A 25,480-nucleotide genomic window follows, 5' to 3' on the forward strand; every position below is an offset into this window, starting at 1 on the left:
TCAGTCCTGGAAGGTTGTGCTTTTCTTAGAATTTGTCCATTTCTTCCAGGTTGTCCATTTTATTGGCATATAGTTGCTTGTAGTAATCTCTCATGATCATTTATTTCTGCAGGGTCAGTTGTTCTCCTTCATTTCTAATTTTATTAATTTGTGTCTTCTCCCGTTTTTTTCTTAATGAGTCTGGCTAATGGTTTATCAGGTTTTTTTTTTATTTTCTCAAAGAACCAGCTTTTTTGTTTTATTGATCTTTGTTACTCTTTCCTTCATTTCTTTTTCATTTATTTCTTATCTGATCTTTATGATTTCATTCCTTCTTCTAACTTTGGGCTTTTTTGTTCTTCTTTCTCTAATTGCTTTAGGTGTAAGTATAGTTTGTTTATGTCAGTTGTTTCTTGTTTCTTGAGGTAGGATTGTATTGCTATAAACTTCCCTCTTAGAACTGCTTTTGCTGCATCCCATAGGTTTTGGGTCGTCGTGTTTTCATTGTCATTTGTTTCTAGGTTTTTTAATTTCCTCTTTGATTTCTTCAGTGATCCCTTCGTTATTAAGTAGTGTATTGTTTAGCCTCCATGTGTTTGTATTTTTTATGGATATTTTTCCTGTCATTGATGTCTAGTCTCATAGTGTTGTGGGCAGAAAAGATACTTGATATGATTTCAATTTTCTTAAATTTACCATGGCTTGACTTGTGACCCAGGACATGATCTATATTGGAGAATGTTCCATAAGCACTGGAGAAGAAAGTGTATTCTGTTGTTTTGGGATGGAATGTCCTATAAATATCAATTAAATCCTTCCTGTTTAATGTATCATTTAAAGCTTGTGTTTCCTTATTTATTTTCATTTTGGATGATCTCTCTATTGGTGAAAGTGGGGTGTTAAAGTCCCTTACTATGATTGTGTTACTGTTGATTTTCCTTTTATGGCTGTTAGCATTTGCCTTATGTATTGTGGTGCTCCTATGTTGGGTGCATAAATATTTAAAATTGTTACATCTTCTTCTTGCATTGATCCCTTGATCATTATGTAGTGTCGTTCTTTGTCTCTTGTAATAGTCTTTATTTTAGTCTATTTTGTCAGATATGAGAATTGCTACTCCAGCTTTCTTCTGATTTCCGTTTGCATGGAATATCTTTTTCCATCTGCTCACTTTCAGTCTGTATGTGTCCCTGGGTCTGAAGTGGGTCTCTTGTAGACAGCATATATATGGGTATTGTTTTTGTATCCATTCAGCCAGTCTGTGTTTTAGGTGGGAGCATTTAATCCATTTACATTTAAGGTTGTTATCAATATGTATGTTCCTATTACCATTTTCTTAATTGTTTGCGGTTTGTTATTGTAGGTCTTTTCTTAGAGGAGTTCCTTAAGCATTTGTTGTAAAGCCAGTTTGCTGGTGCTGAATTCTCTTAACTTTTGCTTTTCTGTAAAGGTTTTAATTTCTCCATAAAATTTGAGATCCTTGCTGGGTAGAGTTATCTTGGTTGTAGGGTTTTCCCTTTTATCACCTTAAATATGTCCTGCTACTCCCTTCTGGCTTGCAGCGTTTCTGCTGAAAGATGAGCTGTTAACCTTATGGGGATTATGTTATACGTTATTTTTTTTTTTTCCTTGCTGCTTTTAATGTTTTTTTCTTTGTATTTAACTTTTGATCATTTGATTAATATGTGTCTTGCTGTGTTTCTCCTTGGATTTATCCTATATGGGACTCTCTGTGCTTCCTGTACTTGATTAACTATTTTGTTTCCCATATTATGGAAGTTTTCAACTGTAATCTCTTCAAATATTTTCTCAGTCCCTTTATTTTTCTCTTCTTCTTCTGGGACCCCTGTAATTCAAATGTTGGTGAATTTAATGTTGTCCCATATGTCTCTGAGATTGTCCTCAATTCTTTTCATTCTTTTTTCTTTATTGTGCTCTGCAGTAGTTATTTCCACTATTTTATCTTCCTAGTCACTTATCCATTCTTCTGCCTCAGTTATTCTTCTATTGATTCCTTCTAGAGAATTTTTAATTTCATTTATTGTGCTGTTCATCATTTTTTATTTGGTCTTTTGTTCTTCTATGTTCTTGTTAAAGGTTTCTTGAATTTTCTCCATTCTGTTTCCAAGATTTTGGATCATCTTTACCATCATTACTCTGAATTCTTTTTCAGGTAGACTGTCTACCAGATAAAGAGTTTTTACCTTGCTCCTTCATCTGCTGTGTGTTTCTCTGTCTTCTCATTTTGCTTAGCTTACTGCATTTGGGGTCTCTGTTTCACAGGCTGCAGGTTCGTGGTTTCTGTTGTTTTTGGTATCTGCCCCCAGTGGGTAAGGTTGATTCAGTGGGTTGTGTAGGCCTCCTGATTGAGGGGATTGGTGCCTGTGTTCTGGTGGATGAGGCTGGAACTTGTCTTTCTCGTGGGCAGAACCATGTCCCGTGGTGTGTTTTGTGGTGTCTGTGACCTTACTGTGATTTTAGTCAGCCTCTCTTCTAATGGGTGGGCTTTTGTCCCTGTCTTGCTAGTTGTTTGGCATAGGGTGTCCAGCACTGTAGCTTGCTGGTCATTGGGTGGAGCTAGGTCTTAGTGTTGAGATGGAGATCTCTGGAAGAGCTTTTGCCATTTGATATTTTGTGGAGCTGGGAGGTCTCTGGTGGACCAATATCCTGAACTATGCTCTCCTTCCTCAGAAGCACAGGGCTGACACAACAACCCCATTGGCCACATGGCTCAGGAAAAGAGGGAGAAAGAAAGAATAAAAAATAAAGTTATGAAAATAAAAGATAAATTGTTAAAAATAAAAAAATTAAAGTAATATAAGAAAAAGAAAGAAGAATAGAGCAACCAAATGAAAAAACAAATCCACCAATGATAACAAGTGCTAAAAACTATGCTAAAAAAACACAAAACAAAAAAATGGACAGACAGAACCCTATGACAAATGATAAAAGAAAGTTATACAGACAAAATCACAGAAAGAAGCATACACATATGCACTCACAAAAAGAGAAAAAGGAAAAATAATATATATATATATTTATCTGTATATAAAAAAAGGAAGAGGGCTTCCCTTGTGGCACAGTGGTTGAGAGTCCGCCTGCCAATTCAGGAGACACGGGTTCGTGCCCCGGTCTGGGAAGATCCCACGTGCTGTGGAGCAGCTAGGCCCGTGAGCCATGGCCGCTGAGCCTGCGCATCTGGAGCCTGTGCTCCACAATGGGAGAGACCACAACAGTGAGAGGCCCGCGTACCGCAAAAAAAAAAAAAAAAAAAAGGAAGAGAGCAACCAAATCAATAAATAAATCTACCAATGATAATAAACTCTAAATACTAAACTAAGATCAACATAAAACCAGAAACCAGTCAGCCACATAGAGCAAACTCGAAGCCTACAGTTGCTCCCAAAGTCCACCACCTCAATTTTGGGATGATTTGTTGTCTATTCAGGTATTCCACAGATGAAGGGTACATCAAGTTGATTGTGGAGATTTAATCATCTGCTCCTGAGGCTTCTGGGAGAGATTTCCCTTTCTCTTCTTTGTTCACACAGCTCCCAGGGTTCAGCTTTGGATTTGGCCCTGCCTCTGCATGTAGGTCGCCTGAGGGTGCCTGTTCTTTGCTCAGACAGGACGAGGTTAAAGGAGTCGCTGATTGGGGGCTCTGGCTCACTCAGGCCGGTGGGAGGGAGGAGTACGGATGCAGGGTGAGCCTGCGGCGGCAGAGGCCAGCATGATGTTGCACCAACCTGAGGTGCACCGTGTGTTCTCCTGGAGAAGTTGTCCCTGCATCACGGGACCCTGGCAGCAGCGGGTTGCACAGGCTCCCGGGAGGGGAGGTGTGGATAGTGACCTGTGCTTGCACACAGGCTTCTTGGTGGCGGCAGCAGCAGCCTTAGCATCTCATGTCTGTCTCTGGTGTCCTCACTGATAGCCACGACTCATGCCCGTCTCTGGAGCTTGTTTAGGTGGTGCTCTGAATCCCCTCTCCTCGTGCACCCCAAAATAATGGTCTCTTGCCTCTTGGGCAGCTACAGACATTTTCTCCCGACTCCCTCCCGGTTAGCCATGGTGCACTAGCCCCCTTCAGGCTGTGTTCACGCCACCAACCCCAGTCCTCTCCCTGGGAACCGAACTCCGAAGCCCGAGCCTCAGCTCCCAACCCCCTCCCGCCTCGGCGGTTGAGCAGACAGGCCTCTCAGGCTGGTGAGTGCCGGTTGGCACCGATCCTCTGTGCGGGAATCTCTCCGCTTTGCCCTCCGCACCCCTGTTGCTGCCTTCTCCTCCGTGGCTCCGAAGCTTCCCCCCTCCACCACCTGCAGTCTCTGCCCGAGAAGGGGCTTCTAGTGTGTGGAAACTTTTCCTCCTTCACAGCTCCCTCCCACTGGTGCAGGTCCCGTCCCTATTCTTTTGTCTCTGTTTTTCCTTTTTTCTTTTGCCCTACCCAGGTACGTGGGGAGTTTCTTGCCTTTTGGGAAGTCTGAGGTCTTCTGCCAGCATTCAGCAGGTGTTCTGTAGGAGTTGTTCCACGTGTAGATGTATTTCTGATGTTTCTGTGGGGAGGAAGGTGATCTCCACATCTTACTCTTCTGCCATCTTGAAGGTCTCTACCACCAATAAGTTTTAGACAAGTCTGCCAACTTATTTCAAACTCTAATATCTATCAATTTCTGCACTAGTTTTCCTGAAGCCTAGCTGCTACTATCTCTAACATTATGGTAAATTCTAAGGCTCTTTATGTGATTAAGACAACAAATATAAATTTGAAGAAAATTCAGTGTAAGTAGTAGATGACTGTGATATTGAAATTCATGGGGAATATAATACATTGATCTTGCAATTTTTTTAAACAAATGATTAATGGATGATTACTTTATAATAGGCATATTGTGGGAGATGAATATATAATGGTTCCTAAATCATGTTAACAAAAAGGATCCATAACAATTACAAATGTGTGAAAAATGTGAGTTTAGCATATTGAGGGAAAAATAAGAAAATATTCTTGATGATGTGGAGCACTGATATATGACTGGATAAATGTAAGTTTGATTTAGAGGTAGTAAGGTTTAGAAATATAAGGTTGATTGAATGAAGATATTGACTGTTACATTGAGAAGTCCAGATTTAGTTCTGTTGTTACCAGTGGCCACAGTAAATTGTAAAATATTATACTACTATAAATAAGGTTATATTACAAAATATAAAATTTATTAGTCTTCTTTAAGTAATCTCCCTATGTTGTTTGTTGAGGTATAATTGATATACAAAAATACTGCACATACATTAAATATCAGTTGGATGGGTTTGGAGACACGCATACATTTACAAAACCATAGTCACACGCAAGATAATAAACATATACATCACCTCAATAAGTTTTTCCTTGCCTTTTTGTTTGTTTACTTTTTTATTTGTTTTTGTTTCTGTTTGTGCTTTATTGGCGGTAAGAACATTTAACATGAGCTTGACCTTCTTAACAGTTTTTTAAGTATGCAATACTGAATAGTTATCTGTAGGCACTATATTTTACCATAGATTCCTGGAACTTGTTCATCTTATATAACTGAAACTTTATACCCATTGAACAACTCTTACTTTCCCGTTCCTAACTGGGAAATCACCATTTTACTCTGTGTTTCTATAAGTTTGACTATTTCAGATACCTCATAAGTGGAATTGTGCAGTATTTGTCCTTCTGTGACTGGCTTTTTTCAGCTAGTAAAATGTCTTCCAGCTTAATCAGTGTTGTTGCAAAGAAGATTTCCTTCTTTTTTAAGGATGAATAATTCTGCATTTTATGTATATATCACAGTTTTCTTTATCCATTCATCAGTCAGTGGACACTTAGTTTTTTTCCATATCTTGGCAGTTGTGAATAATGCTGCAGTGAACATAGAGTGCAGGTATTTCTTTGAGATCCTGATTTCAGTTATTTTGGATATTTACCCAGAAGTGGGAATACTGAATCATATGGTAAATCTATTTTTAATATTTGGAGATAGAGCAGCTGCACCATTTTACATTCTCAGCAGTGTACAAGGGCTCCAATTTATCCATATCCTCACCAACAGTTTTTGTCTTTCTTTTTTTTTAATAACCATCCTGACAGGTATGGGCTGATAACTCATTATAGATTGATTTTAGGTGATACCTTATTTGTTTTTTGTATTTTTTTTTACCTTATTTGTTTTTGATTTTGAATTTGATAATTAGTGATATTAAGCACATTTTCATACACCTTTGGCCACTTGTTTGTCTTTGGAGAAATATCTATTCAAATCCTTAACCCATTCTTTTATTCGGTTATTTGTTTTTGTGGGGGTTTTCTTAATGCTATTGAGATGTAGGAGTTCCTTATGTATTTTGGATATTAACCCTTTAATAGATATATGATTTGCAAACATTTTCTACCATTCAGAAGCTTCCTTTACATTCTGTTGATTGCATCCTTTGCTTTGCAGAAGATTTTAGTTTGATATAATCACAATTGTCTATTTTTGCTTCCGTTGCCTGTGCTTTGGGTGTTATATTCAATAAATTATTGCCAGGGCTAGTGTCAAGAAGTCTCTCACCAATGTTATCTTCTAGGAGTTTTACAGTTTCATGTCTTATGTTTAAGTCTTTGATCCATTTTGAGTTCATTTTTGTATATGGTGTAAGAGAGAGGTCCAGTTTCATGCTTTACCATGTGGCTATCCAGTTTTCCCAAAATCATTTGTTGAAGAGACTATCCTTTCCCCATTGTGTATTCTTGGCACCTTTTTTGAAATCAGTTGAAACTTTATGTGTGGGTTTATTTCTGAGATTTATATTCTATTCCATTGGTCTAAATAACTGTCTTTATGCCAGTATCATACCTTTTTTTTTTCTTTTTTTTCGGGTATGCGGGCCTCTCACTGACATGGCCTCTCCCATTGCGGAGCACAGGCTCCGGACGCGCAGGCTCAGGGGCCATGGCTCACGGGCCCAGCCGCTCCGCAGCATGTGGGATCTTCCCGGACCGGGGCATGAACCCGTGTCCCCTGCATCGGCAGGCGGACTCTTAACCACTGTGCCACCAGGGAAGCCCTGGCATTTCCTTTTTATTCCTCTCATACCTTTTTTTAATAATATTTTAGTATCATACTTTTTAAATTACTGTAATTTTATAAAAATTTTTGAAAACAAGCAATTCCCATAAAATTTTTATTCTAGCTTAGCAAATTTATCCATGGATCCCTCAAAACTATTTCTTTATTATTGCCATACTGTTGAGATGTGTAATATTAAATGGCAAAAGTCTTAGAGTCATCTAGATCTAAATTTAATTTTACAATTTCTTATGTACTAGCTATGTGACATTGGAGAGGTGTTTAGCATCAGTCAGAAGCATCTGTTCAATTTCAGTTATGCTTTTCCAAGGTAGGGACATGTCACACCTTTCTCTTGTCTCTGGAGTTTCATTTATCAAGAGATAGAGTGACATATGTCCATGGTAGTTCGATCTTATCTCTCTCTCTCTCAAAGGATTTAAGTAACTTGTGTATTTTTATTTAATGTATGTCTTTCTTATTTCTTCATGTAGAATCTAGTAGAGAACAGTGCCTGAGTTCAAATTCAATTTATACCATTTACTAGCCTGTGGTTTGGGAAACTCCATTAATTGCTCTGTTTCAGTTTTCTATCTATGATATAAAATAAGAACAATACTAGTCTCCTTACTTCATAGGGTTGTTGTGAGGATTAAATAAGATGGTTTATGTAATGAACTGTACCTGTCACATTGCAATCATTTTATAAGTATTTGCTGTCTTCATCATCAATCATAAATCATATCTCTAGATTACTTTGAACAATACCTTGTTATATAGATGTTAAATTAATATCTACTGGTTGGGTCACAGCATTTTTGGGTAAGCACATTGTCCAAAACTGACTATATCATCTATGCTATTTGGGGGTATGATTTTGCATCTCACCTCTGGATGGCACTGCAGCTAGGATTTAATAATCAAATAACAACCATCCAACTTATCTTCTACCAGTCCTCCAAATAATTTGATTGCATCAAAATCCCTGTGTTAAATCTTTCTTTGCTTTAGATATCTTGAATATGTATTCCAGTTTCCCACAAAGAAATTGATGGACTAATATATGTATTCCAACTGCAGTCTAAAAATCAGCATATAGGTATCAGTTATTAAAAGTCCCAAATTCTCATCCCACCCTCTCCTTTGTAGGATGCAAAGCTGGAACGGTAAATAGAATTCTACCACATACATAATCTTAACATTTAAGCAATATGTAGGTGTTTTTATGTATTCTACTATTCATTGGAATTCTTTGCAAGAAGGATATTTTGAAAAATGGATTAATAAACATTATGAGTATAGATGAGACATGCACTTCATTTCACTTAGATATTTATTACCTGACTAGTAAATAAATGTTTCCACATTACTAATTTATACCTCCTTGTTTTACAAAATTTGATACCACATTATTTTAAAAGTTATAGTCATTGATAAAAATATTTTGAATTTAAGTACTAACAACACAAAATTTTTAGAACATTTTTAAAGATGATTATTTTGTATTGGAGAGGGTAAGGAGTCCAAGTTGTATTGACGCTATTTTCCATATAAAACATTTTTTGTTGCAAATTTATTTATTATTTATGTATTATTTTTTATGAAATTTCATTCATCCTGAATAAAATATAACAAGTAACCTTGCAACTTCAGAAATGCAATCAAGGCTCTTTGTAAAAATTTACTTCTAAAATAAGTGTGTTACTATGTTACTGTCTTTTATTAACTAATGCAAGACTCAACAAAAGTTTTATTAGAATTTATATAAAATGACACTACATGGGCTTCCCTGGTGGTGCAGTGCTTAAGAATTCATCTGCCAATGCAGAGGACACGGGTTTAAGCCCTGGGCCAGGAATATCCCACATGCTGTAACTAAACCTGTACACCACAACTACTGAGCCTGCACTCTAGAGCCTGCAAGCCACAACTACTGAGCCTGTGTGCTGCAACTACTGAAGCCTGCATGCCTAGAACCTGTGCTACACAGCAGGAGAAGACACCACAATGAGAAGCCTGCGCACTGCAATGAAGAGTAGCCCTGCTCGCCACAACTAGAGAAAGCCTGCACACAGCAACGAAGACCCAATGCAGCCAAAAATAACAAATAAAATAAATAAATAAATTTCAAATAAAATGACACTACAATCCAGAAGTCTTGGGAATAATTTTTTTTTATTGAAGTATAGTTGACTTACAATGTTGAGTTAATGACTTCTGTATAGCAAAGTGATTCAGTTATAAATATGTGTACATTCTTTTTTTATATTCTCTTCCGTTATGGCTTATCATAGGATATTGAATACAGTTCTCTGTGCTATACATTTGTAGGACCTTGCTTATCAATTCTATATATAAAAGCTTATACTTGCTAACCCCTACCTCCCACTCCATCCCTCCCCCACAACCTCTCTTTCTTGGCAACCACCAGTCTGTTCTCTATGTCTGTGATTCTGTTTCTGTTCATTTGTGATATATTTTATATTCCACAAAAATGTGATATCATATGGTATTTGTATTTCTCTTTCTGACTTACTTCACTTAGTATGATAATTTCTAGGTACATTCATGTTGCTGAAAATGGCATTATTTCATTCTTTTTTATGGCTGAGTAGTATTCCACTGTATATATGTACCACATCTTCTTTATCCATTCATCTGTTGATGGACATTTATGCTGTTTCCAAGTCTTGGCAATTGTGAATAGTGCTGCTATGAACATAGGGGTGCATATATCTTTATGAATTATAGTTTGTCCAGATATATGCCCCTGAGTGGGATTGCTGGATCATATATTAATTCTATTTTTAGCTTTCTGAGGAACCTCCATACTTTTTTCCACATTGGCTGCACCAAATTACATTTGGGAATAATTTCTAATGAAGCACACACACAACACATATCCCAGACACACATAATAAAAAATGATTCTTTTTTATTGAAGTACAGTTGATGTATAATATTATATAAATTACAGGTGTACAGTATAGTGATTCACAATTTTTTAAGGTTATACTCCATTTATAGTTTTTCTAAAATATTGGGTATTTTACTCATGCTATACATATATCCTTGTAGCTTATTTTACACCTAATAGTTTGCACTTCTTAATCCCCTACCCCTATGTTGCCCCTCTTCCCTTCCCTCTCCCCACTGGTAACCACTAGATTGTTCTCTATATCTGTGAGTCTGCTTCTTTTTGTTATATTCACTAATTCTACTGAATGGGAGAAAATATTTGCAAATGATATGACTGATAAGTGTTACTATCTAACATCTATAAACATCTCATACACCTCAACATCAAAAAAACAAACAACCCAATTATAAAATGGGCAGAAGAACTGAATAGACATTTTTCCAAAGAAGAAATGCAGATGGACAACAGGTACATGAAAAGATGCTCAACATCACTAATCATCAGGGAAAAGCAAATCAAAACAACAATGAGATATCATCTTACCTCCATCAGAATGGCTATCATCAAAAAGAACACAAATAACAAATGTTAGTTATGATATGGAGAAAAGGGAACCCTCGTACACTGTTGGTGGGAAAGTAATTTGGTGCAGCCACTGTGGAAAACAGTATTGAGGTTTCTCAAAAAACTAAAAATAGAATTACCATATGACCCAGCAATATGTCCAAAAAAAAAAAAAAAACCACTAATTCTAAAAGATACGTGCACCTCAATGTTCATAGCAGCATTATTTACAATTACCAAGATATGGATGCAACCTAAATGTCCATCAACAGATGAATGGATAAAGAAGATGTTTTATATATATATATATATATATATATATATATATATATATATATACACACACACACACACACACACATACACAATGGAATACTACTCTGCCATAAAAAAAATTGAAATTTTGCCCTTTGCAGCAACATAGATGTACTTGGAGGGCGTTATGCTAATTGAAATAAGTCAGAGAAAGGCAAATGCTGTATGATATCACTTAATGTGGAATCGAAAAATGATCCTTGTAAAGACGATCTATGTCTCTCTTACTCATGGGGCATATCAGATAGGATTGAGATAACTGTGGGCTACGAGATGTGCTTACCCTAAGTGTTTGAGAGGCAGTATAGATTAGAACTATAGCGCTGGGGTTTAATATTTCAATATTTTTAGGAGCTAAATGTTAATATCCCCGCAAAATTCATCTTGAAATCCTACTGCCCATGTGATGGTATTAGGAGAGGGGCTTTTGGGAGGTGATTAGGGCATGAAGGTGGAGCCCTTATGAATGGATTAATGCCCTTATATAAAAGATATCCCAAAGAGCTCCCTTGGCACTTTCCACCATATGAAGAAAGAGCAAGAAGATAGCTATCTGTGAACAAGGAAGAAGGCCCTCATCAGACACTGAATCTGTTGATTCTTTGATCTTGGACTTCTCAGTATTCTAGAACTGTGAGAAATTTCTGGTGTTTATAAACTACCCAGTTTATGGTAGTTTGTTATAACAGCCCAAGTTGACTATGACAAACACTATCTATATTATTTTGGAAAATTATTTAACCTCTCTGTGCCTCATTTTCTCCATCTTTAAATAAGGATAATAATAATATCAATTTATGCATTTCTGAAGAGTAAATAATATATTAATATCCATAAATGTTATCCATTTGTTTTCTTCTTCATGGTCAGCCTACTTGTTCCAAGAACCCTTCCTAAATTACCTCAGCTCATTGATTCCCCTTTTATTGGCCATACTATTTGTTTAAATTAAATATTATAGCACCTGGTAATTTCAACTCAACTCTGCATATGATTGATATAGTATTGGTGATGAAGGCAGAGCCCTAATTAGATATTGATTGAATACTATATACATGTGTATTTCTTATCTTTGGCTCAATATATAAAAGATCTTGGCACTTAGTTGCTTTTCTTGGATACAGTCATGTATCCAAAATTCTTTGAAAGCTAAGTTTACACTGGAAAAATTACTGAGTACTCATCAGAAAGTAATACTGCAGGATAAGATTATGATGGGTAATACTATCTATATTTTATGTGTTTTATTGTAGTGACATTTATGGGAAAACCAATCGTTTTCACTCTTCTATTTTTAATTAATAAATGTTTAGGGGCATAATTGACTCATGCAGTATGAGAAATTGTCAGTGGTTCATTACTAATCAATGAGCCAATTCTTTAACTTAGTACTTATATTTGATCTGAATAAAAAATATAAAAAGGAATTATGTTACAATAATGAAGAGTTTCCATGACTACTAATAAAATTATGTAAGAACATAGATAATATATCATCTCATAAACATAAAATAACTTTCTAATATATACAAACACTTATTATTCATATATGATGTCAAATACCCTATGAGATAGAAGTTGTCTCCCATTAGGACATTACAAAAATACTATTACATAAATAAAATGACTGTATTATTTCAAAGGGCATAAGAACCACAGACATATTTGTTCTTAAATTAGATATACATCAATATTAATGTTATAGAATAAATTTGAATTTAATTGAAAATAGGAAGAAATAAGAAACTTTCATTAAACTGCAGGATAATTATTTCATTTCCTGGTAGTTTTTTTTTGTTTGTTTTTCATCCACAACCAGCAAGTCTTTGACCACAACCAACAATAGTTGAATATCACATTGAGTTCTTATTTCTATGTAAGGTCTAATGCTTACCATTCATGGTTTATTTTCCTTGCCTCTGGTCTTATTGCATGGGAAAAGATGATGTAGGTCTAAATAAAATAATTATTTTTATAGTTAATATCCATACGCTGCTCAGGTTGTGAAGGAAAATATGCCACCATATGTTGGCCTTCATGAAATTTCAAAGCTGTATTAAGAAACCCTCACCATCAATGTCTTAATCTTTTGCCAAGTCAACATAGTGGACTCTTTTATATCACACAGAAATTGCACTTGAGTGCCAGAAATAGAACTTTTGAAAAACGCATTTTTATTTGCAAAAAAAAAATGACTAATGTAAAACTTTAGGACTTTTATCATCTGAAAGTAAGTTTTACAGTATGCAATATATATAAATAATGGGAATTTTCACTCCAACCACAGACAAGGCAACAAGAATTTAAAACATTTAACACCTTACAAAATTTTATGATTAAATTAAGACAAGTTTAAATATCGTTAGTGTTGTTGAAAGTCATCTAGTTGTGAGTTGACAAATCATTTACACAAAAGCTCTGGTTAAAAAGGATTGCTAAGACAATCAGATTCTGATTTATGGAAAAAATGCCCCTAATCCAGGTGACCTGATCTGAAAAGTCACATATGAAATGTTAACTTGCTTTAATATAAGAATCATCAATTATTCTTACCATTAAAAAGGGAAAGAAATAGGAATGTATCAATAGCATATCTTGTCATTTCTGGAATTAAGAATAGTGCAGTGTTTGCTGACAAACAATTTCCCCATCATTTTCTTTCTGATTTTTTGAAGTTCCTAATATGGTAACATTACTGTAATGAACCTCACTTCAATGAAACAATAAAAAATAAATTGCATTTTAAGTGATGCTGACATAAGTGACTTCTTCCAATGTAAATTGCTATAGGTAAGAGAATTCTTTTTTACAGCAAATCCTTTCAAGCATATGCTTAGGAGTAAAGCAGAACAACTCTTTGTAAATCATGTTTTGTAAGAAAGTCTGTAGAACAGGGTACAAATATATGTAATTTAGTGGAAATACTATCACTAATGATATAGATTGCCAAATGGAATTCTCTAGTCTCCAGAAGCTGTGTTTACTGCCTTTTTCCAACGTGACTTAATGGATTTTTAAAACCATGTCTTCAGTTACATTGTTCTTATTAAATGGAAAGTTTAATTTTAAGCTTCTGATTCCATTTGGTAGAAAAGTCTCTTTTGCATAATCCCACAGCTTTTCATTATTGGAAATATCTTTTGTAAAACTTTGCTATGTGAGTTTCTCTGTACTTAGGGTTGATGGAAGAATTTTGAAAAATGAAAATGCATATTTTGACCTTAAGGCTTTCACCTTATTTAGGTACATTACTGGAATTACCTCTGTTAAACAGCTCCAGACTTCTGAGACTGCATAAGATTTAATTAAGGGAAGAGTGTACATTGTGACATAAATGATGTTTTAAAACATTTTCAAAATAAAATTTCCATATATTTTCATTTATCCAATAAATATTTATTGAGTGGCTACTATACATCAGGTAAAGGACCAGGAATTGGAATTATATAGATACATAATATAAGACACCTAGATTATTCCCATATAAACTGTTTTGTGTTCTGGGCTTTGAGAGATTTTGCATACAAAAAATTAAAACTTTATTTTCTGAAATGTAGTAATTTTATTATATTTAACTCCTTTTTAAAATGAAAAAATAAAAATATGCTAGGTCAATAAATATAACATTAATGTGTATGATTCAAACCAGCATGCATATTATCTCTTCTTTCATATGAAACTCACAGTGATAGAAATGAGTAAAAATGATAACTATATAAATTAAACCCACAACCAGATAAAGAACTGAATATGAGTCAACTGCTGAGGGAGAATTCTTTTTCATTAATATAGAAAAATATATATGCATGTAGAAAGAGAATGGAGGTGTGATAATTGAAAGAAAGTTCTAAGTAGACCAAAATTAAGAGGTAGAAAAGACCATGACTTATAAACAATCTGTCCAGGCAAATCTCTAAATGACTTTATTTTTTCCCTGAATTGCCTTTGACTCAGAAATGTTATATGTGATGGGTGGTTGAAGTGAATTAATGGATCTGAAAGCATAGGGATTAATTCAAGTTTTGTAAATGGAACAGTTGACACATCTCACTACCCACCCCAAACTTAGCCATCAGTCTTTTTTTTTAAAATGTTTGTGGGAGTATAGTTGATTTACAGTGTTGTATCAGTTTCTGCTATACAGCAAAGTGAAACAGTTAGACATATACGTATATCCACTCTTTTTTAGATTCTATTCCCATATAGATCATTACAGAGTATTGAGTAGAGTTCCCTGTACTATACAGTAGGTACTTATTAGTTATCTGTTTTATATACAGTAGTGTGTATATGTCAATCCCAATCTCCCAATTTATCCCCTCTTTCCCCCTTGGTAACCATAAGTTTGTTTTTTACATTTGTGACTCTATTTCTGTTTTGTAAATAGTTTCATTTGTGCCATTCTTTTAGATTCCACATATAAGTGATATCATATGATATTTGTCTTTCTCTTTCTGACTTATTTCACTCAGTCTGACAGTCTCTAGGTCCATCCATGTTGCTGCAAATGGCATTATTTCATTCTTTTTAATGGTTGAGTAATATTCCATTGTATATATGTACCACATATTCTTTATCCATTCCTCTGTCGATGGACATTTAGGTTGCTTCCATGTCCTGACTATTGTAAATAGTGCTGTGATGAACATTGGGGTGCATGTATCTTTTTAAAATATGGTTTTCTCCAGATATATCCCCAGGATTGGGATTGCTTGATCATATGGTAGCTCTATTTTCAGTGTTTTAAGGAAACTCCATACCGTTCTCCATAGTGGCTGTACCAATTTACATTCCCACCAACAGTGTAGGAGGGTTTCCTTTTCTCCACACCCTCTCCAGCATTTATTGTTCATAGATTTTTTGATATTGGCCATTCTAACCAGTGTGAGGTGATACCTCATTGTAATTTTGATTTGCATTTCTCTAATAATTAGTGATGTTGAGCATCTTTTCATGTGCTTTTTGACTATTTGTATGTCTTCTTTGGAGAAATGTCTGTTTAGAACTTCTGCCCATTTCTTGATTGGATTGTTTGGTCTTTTTGACATTGAGCTGCATGAGCTGTTTGTATATTTTGGAAATTAATCCCTTGTCAGTCGCCTCATTTGCAAATAGTTTCTCCCATTCTGTGGGTTATCTTGAGAAGAAAAATGGAGGAGGAGGAATCAGGCTCCCTGACTTCAGACTATTCTACAAAGCTACAGTAACCAAAACAGTATGGTACTGGCACAAAAACAGAAATATAGATCAATGGAACAAGGTAGAAAGTTCAAAGACAAACCCATACACCTATGGTCACCTAATCTATGACAAAGGAGCAAGAATATACAATGGAGAAAAGACAGTCTCTTCAATAAGTGATGCTGGGAAAACTGGACAGCTACATGTAAAAGAATGAAATTAGAACATTCTCCAACATGATACACAAAAATAAACTCAAAATGGACTAAAGCCCTGAATGTAAGACGGGATACTATAAAACTCTTAAAGCAAAACATAGGCAGAACGCTCTCTGACATAAATCACAACCAGCTCTCTTTTGATTCACCTCCTAGAGTAATGAAAATAAAAACAATCAAATGGGACCTAATTAAACTTAAAAGCTTTTGCACAGCAAAGGAAACTATAAACAAAAGAAAAGCTAACTACCCCCCCCCAAAAAAAAGATCACAGAATTTTCTGGGGAGAAATAGAGTTTCTAATATGGATTTGAGGTACTAGACTGAAAACATCTGCATTTTGCTCTCTTGTACTAAATATACAAGACCCAGCTTCCTTTTCATTTATTCTAAAATGAAGACTACTAGTCAAGAAATTTAACCCATAGTAATAGTTAATAGTTAGCTTTTATGTTGCATTATTTTAAATATAAAGGCAAAAGAAATGACCACCAAAATTTTGAGAAAATCTTAAAGACTACAGTTAGCAACAGTTATTAAAATATTACTTCAGAAGAAACAGAATTCAGAAAACTTTAAAAATAATACTATTTAATAACTTGAGAGATATTTGAGAAAAAATACCTCATTGATTACCACCCCACCACCTCAAAACAAACAAACAAACAAAATTGGGAGCTAAAAGTGATCCCTTGGGGGAGTGTTACTGGGGATGAGGACAAAGGGGTCAGACAAGGGATTTTTCATTTCAGTCTTGTCTGAGCTATTTAATTTTGCTCATATCCAAGCATTAATTTGATTTAGAATTAAGTAATTAATAATACCCTCACAACAAATTCTTACAAGTTCCAAACTTTTCTTTATATTGATTGAAATAACTGCAGGGTTGCAGATATGCCAGATTTATAATGAATATTATCCTGCTGCTTATTTAAAAATCTCTAAATTGCATATTTCAAAGGCAGGTTGTAGTTACCATCTACCACTCTATTCCTTCTCCCTCAACCTGGTCATTTCTAGAGTTTTGTATCATGCAGAAGGTCTCCACTGCCTATTCAGTGTACAGAGGAGAAACTAGAAGCCTAGGCAATATTCTTAACATACTCTACCATGCACTCTTGCACAGTGAATCCATCATGAGGTAGCATCTTTACTCCTCCAATAATTTATCTATCTGAATATCTGTACTTAAGCTAAAGCCATCATCCTTTCTCACAGTGGCTATTGTAATGACCTCCTACTTGGTTTATTAACATCCTTTTTTCCATGCTTTTCTCCTGCGGCATTTCCACTGCAGTCAGCATCATCTTTTCAGAATACAAAAATGCTTACTTGTGTCATTTCTTTGTATAATCATCTTAAATAAGTTTCCTTAGCCTCAGGGATAAAGTCTCACCCCCTTCACAAAATGCTTTCTCCCATGACTCCCTGTTTTGCCTCACCTCATAGAATTCTCCCTCTCACACTCTATTCTCCAGCCACGAAGGCCCTTTCATTTCCCATGTTGCCTACCTCCCTCTTACCTTAAGGAAATTGCATACGTTGTTTCATCTTCTTAGAAACATCTCTCTTCTCCCTTCTCATATAGTTAATGTTCACACATCCTTTAGATGTAAACTCAATATTGAGTCTTTTCAATTCTGTGGCACTAAAACCACTGACAGCCAGTACTCTGTCTGATGTTTCCCTCCTCAGCACTTACCTTTGGGTGTTTAGACAGTGATTTAATTATTATCCCTTTATGCCACTATACCATAAGCTTCACAAAAGAAGGGATCATATAAAAACTTTTCACTTCATTCCTACTTTTTAAAGAGTGTCTTTTTTTTTAATAAGTGCTGAAGAAATATTATTGAATAAATTAACTATGTACAAATCTTGATTAGATTACTCAAAAAGGTACAAAAAACAAATAGCCATGGTTCTTGCCATACATTTTCTCAATTTATAACATGATAATTTCTCTTTCAAAACTTTCTTAGATAATCTAATTTTTATTTTTTATAATATGATATTGTCTTTTATGACTTCTTTCTAGAAAACAATCCATTTCTACCAGGTATTCAAATTTATTAGTGAGAAATTTTATAGATTAGTTTTCTTTGTTTCCATGGTTGTGATTTTCCATCTTTCTATCTTCTTTTTTCCTCTCTCTCTCTCTCTCTGCTCTCTCATACACTCTTAAATTGTAGGAGTTAATTATATAATTTTAGTTAAGAGAATTTTGCTGATTATATCTATCAGTTTCACTCTACAACCTAAAATAAAATGTTTGGAATTTGTGCCTGATTTAAGGAAACCATTTGCTGTATAACTTCTTGTTTCTTGCCTTGACACCAATAACACCCTAATTTCTCAACTAATATCTTCATCTCACACAATTCAAAAACCATTCTCACTATTGAAAGTTTATCTGTTTAAATGACTGATATATTCCCAGATAATAGATTTCATTAGAGTTGATATCATAATGCTCTTTGCTCATCTTTTTTTTTAGATGAAGTATAGTTTCAGGTGTATAACATATTAATTTCATATTTTTTATAGATTACACACCATACAAAGTTAATATAGAATATTAATTATATTCCCTATTCTGTACATCACATTCTTGTGGCTTATTTTTTAAAATTTATTTTATCAAAGTATAGTTGATTTACAGTGTTCTGTTAATTTCTACTGTACAGAAAAGTGATTCAGTTATATGTACATATACATATATATACATATACATATACATATACATATACATATATATATATATATATATATATATATATATATACTTTCTTTTTCATATTCTTTTCCATTATGGTTTATCACAGGATATTGAATATGGTTCCCTGTGCTATACAGTAGGACCTTGTTGTTATACATTCTATATATAACAGTTTCTGTCTGCTAATCTCAAAAACCCAATCCATCCCTCCCCTATCCCATTCCCCCTTGGCAACCACAAATCTGTTCTCTATGTGAGTCTGTTTCTATTTCATGGATAAGTTCATTTGTGTCACATTTTAGATTCCACATATGTGATATCATAGGGTATTTGTATTTCTCTTTCTGACTTATTTCACTTAGTATGATAATCTCTAAGTTCATCCATGTTGCTGCAAATGGCATTATTTCATTCTTTTTTATGGCTGAGTAGTGTTCCATTGTATATATGTACCACACCTTCTTTATCTGTTCATCTGTTGATGGACATTTATGTTGTTTCCATGTCTTGGCTATTATAAATATTGCTGCAATAAACATTGGGGTGCATGTACCTTTTTGAATAATAGTTTGTCTGCATATATGCTTAGGAGTGGGATTGCTGGATAGTATGGCAACTCTTTTAGTTTTTTGAGGAACCTGTTATCTACAGGGTCTACACCAATTTACATTCCCACCAACAGTGTAGGAGGGTTTCCTTTTCTCCACACCCTCTCCAGTATTTGTTATTTGTAGGCATTTGCATGATGGTCATTCTGACAGTTGTGAGGTGGTGTACCTCATTGTAATTTTGATTGGCATTTCTCTAATAATTAGCAATAGTGAGCATCTTTTCATGTGCCTGTTGGCTATCTGTATGTCTTCTTTGGAGAAATGTCTATTTAGGTCTTCTGCCCATTTTTCTATTGGGTTGTTTGTTTTTTGTTGTTGTCATTGAATTGTATGAGCTATTTGTATGTTTTGGAAATTAAGCCCTTGTCGGTCACGTCATTTGCAAATATTTTCTGCCAGTTTATAGGTTGACTTTTTATTTTGTTTATGGTTTCCTTTGCTTTACAGAAGCTTGTAGGTTTGATTAGGTCCCATTTTTTTTAATTTCTATTGCCTTTGGAGAGTGACCTAAGAAAACATTGTTTAGATTGATGTCAGAAAATGTTTTGCCTATGTTCTCTTCTAAGTTTTATGGTTTCATGCCTTACATTTAAGTCTTTAGGCTATATATTTTTTGAAGCCAAAATCTGGGAAAGCACTCTTTTTTTTTTTTTTTTTGGTTGCACCATGTATTAGTTGCGGCACATAGGCTCCTTTGTTCCAACTTGTAAACTCTTAGTTGTGACATGCATGTGAGATCTTGTTCCCTGACCAGGGATCAAACCTGGGCCCCTGTGTTAGTAGTGCAGTGTCTTAACAACTGTGCTACCAGGGAAGTCCCTAGGCTATTTTGAGTTTATTTTCCTGCATGGTGTAAGGGAATATTCTAACTTCATTGATTTACATGTGGCTGTCCAACTTTCCCAACACCACCTTCATTGTATATTCTTTCCTCCTTTGTTGAAGATTTATTGACTGTAGGTGTGTGTGTTTATTTCCAGGCTCTCTATTCTGTTCCATTGATACATATGTCTGTTTCTGTGCCAGTACCACACTGTTTTGATTACTGTAGCTTTGTAGTATTGTCTGAAGTCTGGGAGGGTTATGCTTCCTACTTTGTCCTTTTTCCTAATGATTCATTTGTCAATCCTGGGTCTTTTATGGTCCCACATAAATTTTATGATTATTGTTCTTATTCTGTGAAAAAATGTCAAAGGTAATTTGATAGGGATCACATAAACTCTGTAGATTGCTTGAAGTAGTATGGCCATTGTAACAATATTAATTCATCCAATCCAAGAGCATGAGATATCTTTCCATTTTTTTGAATCAGTTTCATTTATTAATGTTTTATAGTTCTCAGCATAAGTCTTTCACCTCCTTGGTCAGGTTTATTCCTAAGTATTTTATTTGTGTGTGTGACTTATTTTATAACAGGTAGTTTGTACCTCTTAAGTCCATTCACCTATTTTGTCCTTCCCCATCCCCCTTTCTCCTGTGGGAACCACTAGTTTGTTCTCTGTATCTGTAAGTCTGTTTCTATCTTGTTATATTTGTTTGTTTTGTTTCTTAGACTTCACATATAAATGAAAACATGTATTGTCATTCTCTGTCTGACTTATTTCACCAAGCATAATACCGCCTAGGGCCATCCATGTTGTCACAAATGACAAGATTTCATCCTTTTTTCCCCCTGTTTTTATGGCTGAGTAGTATATTTTCTTTATCCATTCATTTGTCAATGGGCACTTAGGTTGCTTCCATATCTTAGCTATTGAAAATAATTCTTCTAGGTATTATTTTCTTTTTGTTGCAATGGTAAATTGGGTTGTTTCTTTAATTCTCTTTCTCATGTTTTGTGGTTAGTATATAGGAATGCAAGAGATTTCTCTACATTAATTTTCTATCCTGCAACTTTACCAAATTCAGTGATGAGCTCTAGTAGTTTTCTGGTAGCATCTTTAGGTTTTTCTATGTATAGTATCATGTCATCTGCAAACAGTAACAGTTTTACTTCTTCTTTTCCAATTTGGATTCCTTTTATTTCTTTTTCTTCTCTGATTGCCATGGCTAGGACTTCCAAAACTTTGTTGAATAATAGTGGCAAGAGTGGACATCCTTGTCTTGTTCCTGATCTTAGAGGAAATGTTTTCAGTTTCTCACCCTTAAGTATGATATTTGCTGTGATTTTGTTGTATATGGTCTTTATTATGTTGAGGTAGGTTCCCTCTATGCCCACTTTCTGGAGAGTTTTTATCATAAATGGGTGTTGAATTTTGTCAAATATTTTTCTGCATCTATTGAGATGATCATATGGTTTTTATTCTTTAGGTTGTTAATGTGGTGTATCACACTGACTGATTTGTGAATATTGAAACATCCTTGCATCCCGGGGATAAATCCCACTTGATCCTGGTGTATGATCCTTTTAATGTATTGCTGGATTTGGTTTGCTAGTGTTTTGTTGAGGATTTCTGAATCTATGTTCATTAGTGATATTGGTCTGTTATTTTCTTTTGGTCTGTGATATCTTTGTCTGGTTTTGGTATCAGGGTGATGGTGGCCTTCTAGAATGAGCTTGGGAGTCTTCCCTCCTCTGAAAGTTTTTGGAAGAGTTTGAGAAGGATGAGTGGTGGCTCTTCTCTAAATGTTTGATAGAATTCACCTGTGAAGCCATCTGGTCCTGGACTTTTGTTTGTTGTTGGAAGATTTCTAATTAGAGTTTCAATTTCATTACTTGTGATTGGTCTGTTTATATTTTCTATTTCTTCATGGTTCAGTCTTGGAAGTTTATTCCTTTCTAAGAGTTTGTCCATTTCTTCCAGGTTGACCATTTTATTGGCACGTAGTTGCTTGTAGTAGTCTCATGATCCTTTGTATTTCAGCAATGTCAGTTGTAATTTCTCCTTTTTCATTTCTAATTTTATTGACTTGGATCCTCTCTGTTTTTTTCTTGATGAGTCTGGCTAAAGGTTTATCAATTTTGTATATCTTCTCAAAGAACCAACTTTTAGTTTAATTGATTTTTGCTATTGTTTTCTTTGTTTCTATTTCATTTATTTATGCTTTGATTTTCATGATTGCTTTCCTTCTACTAACTTTGGGTTTTGTTTATTCTTCTTTCTCTAGTTGCTTTAAGTGTAATATTAGGTTGTTTATTTGAGATTTTTCTTGTTTCCTGAGGTAGGATTCAATTGTTATAATCTTCCCTCTTAGAACTGCTTTTGCTGCATCCCATAGGTTTTGGGTCATTGTGTTTTCCTTTTCATTTGTTTCTATGTATTTCTTGATTTACTCTTTGATTTCTTCAGTGATCTCGTTGTTACTTAGTACTGTATTGTTTAGCCTCCATGTTTTTGTGTTTTTTACAGTATTTTTTTCCCTGTAATTGATGTCTAATCTCATAGCATTGTGGTCAGAAGAGATGCTTGATAAGATTTCATTTTTCTTAAATTTACCGAGGCTTGATTTGTGACCCAAGATGTGATCTGTCCTGGAGGATGTTCCTTCTGCACTTGAGAAGAAAGTGAGTGCATTCTGCTGCTTTTGGATGGAATGTCCCATAAATATCAATTAAGTTTATCAGGTCTGTTGTGCATTTAAAGCTTGTGTTACCTTGTTTATTTTCTTTCTGTATTATCTGTTCATTGGTGTAAGTGGGGTGTTAAAATCCCCCACTATTATCATGTTCCTGCCAATTTCCTCTTTTATGGCTGTTAGAATTTGCCTTATTTATTGAGGTGCTCCTATGTTGGGTGCATAAATATTTATAATTCTTATATCTTTTTCTTGGATTGATCACTTGATCATTATGTATTATTCTTCCTTGTCTCTTGTCACAGTCTTTATTTTACAGTCTGTTTTGTCTGATATGAGTACTGTTATTCCAGCTTTCTTTTGATTTCCATTTGCATGGAATATCTTTTTCCATCCCCTCACTTTCAGTCTGTATGTGTCCCTAGGTCTGAAGTCGGTCTCTTGTAGAAAGCATATATACAGGTCTTTTTTTTTTTTTTTTTGTATCCATTCAGCCAGTCTGTGTCTTTTGGTTGGAGCATTTAATCCATTTACATTTAAGGTAATTATCGATATGTATGTTCCTATTACCATTTTCTTAATTGTTTTGGGTTTGTTATTGTGGGTCTTTTTCTTCTCGTGTTTCCTGCCTAGAGAAGTTCCTTTAGCATTTGTTGTAAAGCTGGTTTTGGTGGTGCTGAATTATCTTAGCTTTTGCTTGTTTGTAAATCTTTTGTTTTCTCTATTGAATATGAATGAGATCCTTGCTGGGTAGAGTAATCTTGGTTGTAGTTTTTTCTGTTTTATTACTTTAAATATGTCCTGCCACTCCCTTCTGGCCTGCAGAGTTTCTGCTGAAAAATAAGCTGTCAACCTACCTAAGGAGGCAAAGGAACTGTACTCAGAAAACTATAAGACACTGATGAAATAAATCAAAGATGACACAAACAGAAGGAGAGATATACATGTTCTTGGATTGGAAGAATCAATATTGTGAAAATGACTATACTACACAAAGCAATCTACAGATTCAGTGTAGCCCCTATCAAATTACCAAAGCATTTTTCACAGAATTAGAACAAAAAAATTTACAGTTTGTATGGAAACACAAAAGACCCCCAATAGCCAGAGCTATCTTGAGAAAAAAATCAGAGCTGGAGGATTCAGGTTCCCTGACTTGAGACTATACTACAAAGCTACAGTAATCAAGACAGTTTGGTATTGTCAAAAAAAAACAGAAATATAGATCAGTGGAACAGGATAGAAAGCCCAGAGATAAACCCATGCACCTATGTTCACCAAATCTGTGACAAAGCAGGCAAGGATATACAATGGAGAAAATTTCCTTCAAGAAGTGGTGCTGGGAAAACTGGACAGCTACATGTAAAAGAATGAAATTAGAATGCTCCCTAACACCATACACAAAAATAAACTCAAAATGGATTAAAGACCTAAATTTAAGACCAGACTCTTAAAGGGAAACATATGAAGAACACACTTTGACATAAATCGCAGCAAGATCTTTTTTGATCCACCTCCTACAGTAATGAAAATAAAAACGAAAATAAACAAATGGGACCTAATGACACTTAAAAGCTTTTTCACAGCAAGGAAAACCATAAACAAGGTGAAAAGACAACCCTCAGAATGGGAGAAATTATTTGCAAACCAAACATGGGATTAATCTCCAAAATATACAAACAGCTCAAAAAATGGTGAAGACCTAAACAGACATTTTTCCAAAGAAGACATATAGATGGCCAAGAGGCACATGAAAAGATGCTCAACATCACTAATTATTAGAGAAATGCAGATCAGAACTACAATGAGGTACCACCTCACACTGGTCAGAATGGCCATCATCAGAAAAACCTACAAACAATAAATGCTGGAGAGAGTGTTGAGAAAAGAGAATCCTCTTACACTATTGGTGGGAATGTAAACTGATACAACCAGTATGGAGAATAGAAGGAAGGATGTTTAAAAAACTAAAAATAACACTATCATATGACCCAGCAATCCCCCTACTGGGCATATGCCCTGAGAAAACCATAATTCAAAAAGACCCATGCACCCCAATGTTCATTGAAGCACTATTTACAATAGCCAGGACATGGAAGCAACCTAAATGTCCATTGACAGATGAATGGATAAAGAAGATGTGGTACATATATACAGTGGAATATTACTCATCCATAAAGAGGAATGAAATTGAGTCATTTGTAAAGACATGGATAGACCCAGAGTCTGTCGTACAGAGTGAAGTAAGTCAGAAAGAGAAAAACAAATATATATTAACACATATATGTGGAATCTAGAAAAATGGCAAAGATGAACTTATTTTCAGGACAGGAATAGAGACACAAATGTATATAATATATGTGTGGATCCGGTGTCATGGGGAAGGA

This window comes from Mesoplodon densirostris, chromosome 1 (assembly GCF_025265405.1).
Source record: "Mesoplodon densirostris isolate mMesDen1 chromosome 1, mMesDen1 primary haplotype, whole genome shotgun sequence".
Taxonomy (NCBI): domain Eukaryota; kingdom Metazoa; phylum Chordata; class Mammalia; order Artiodactyla; family Ziphiidae; genus Mesoplodon; species Mesoplodon densirostris.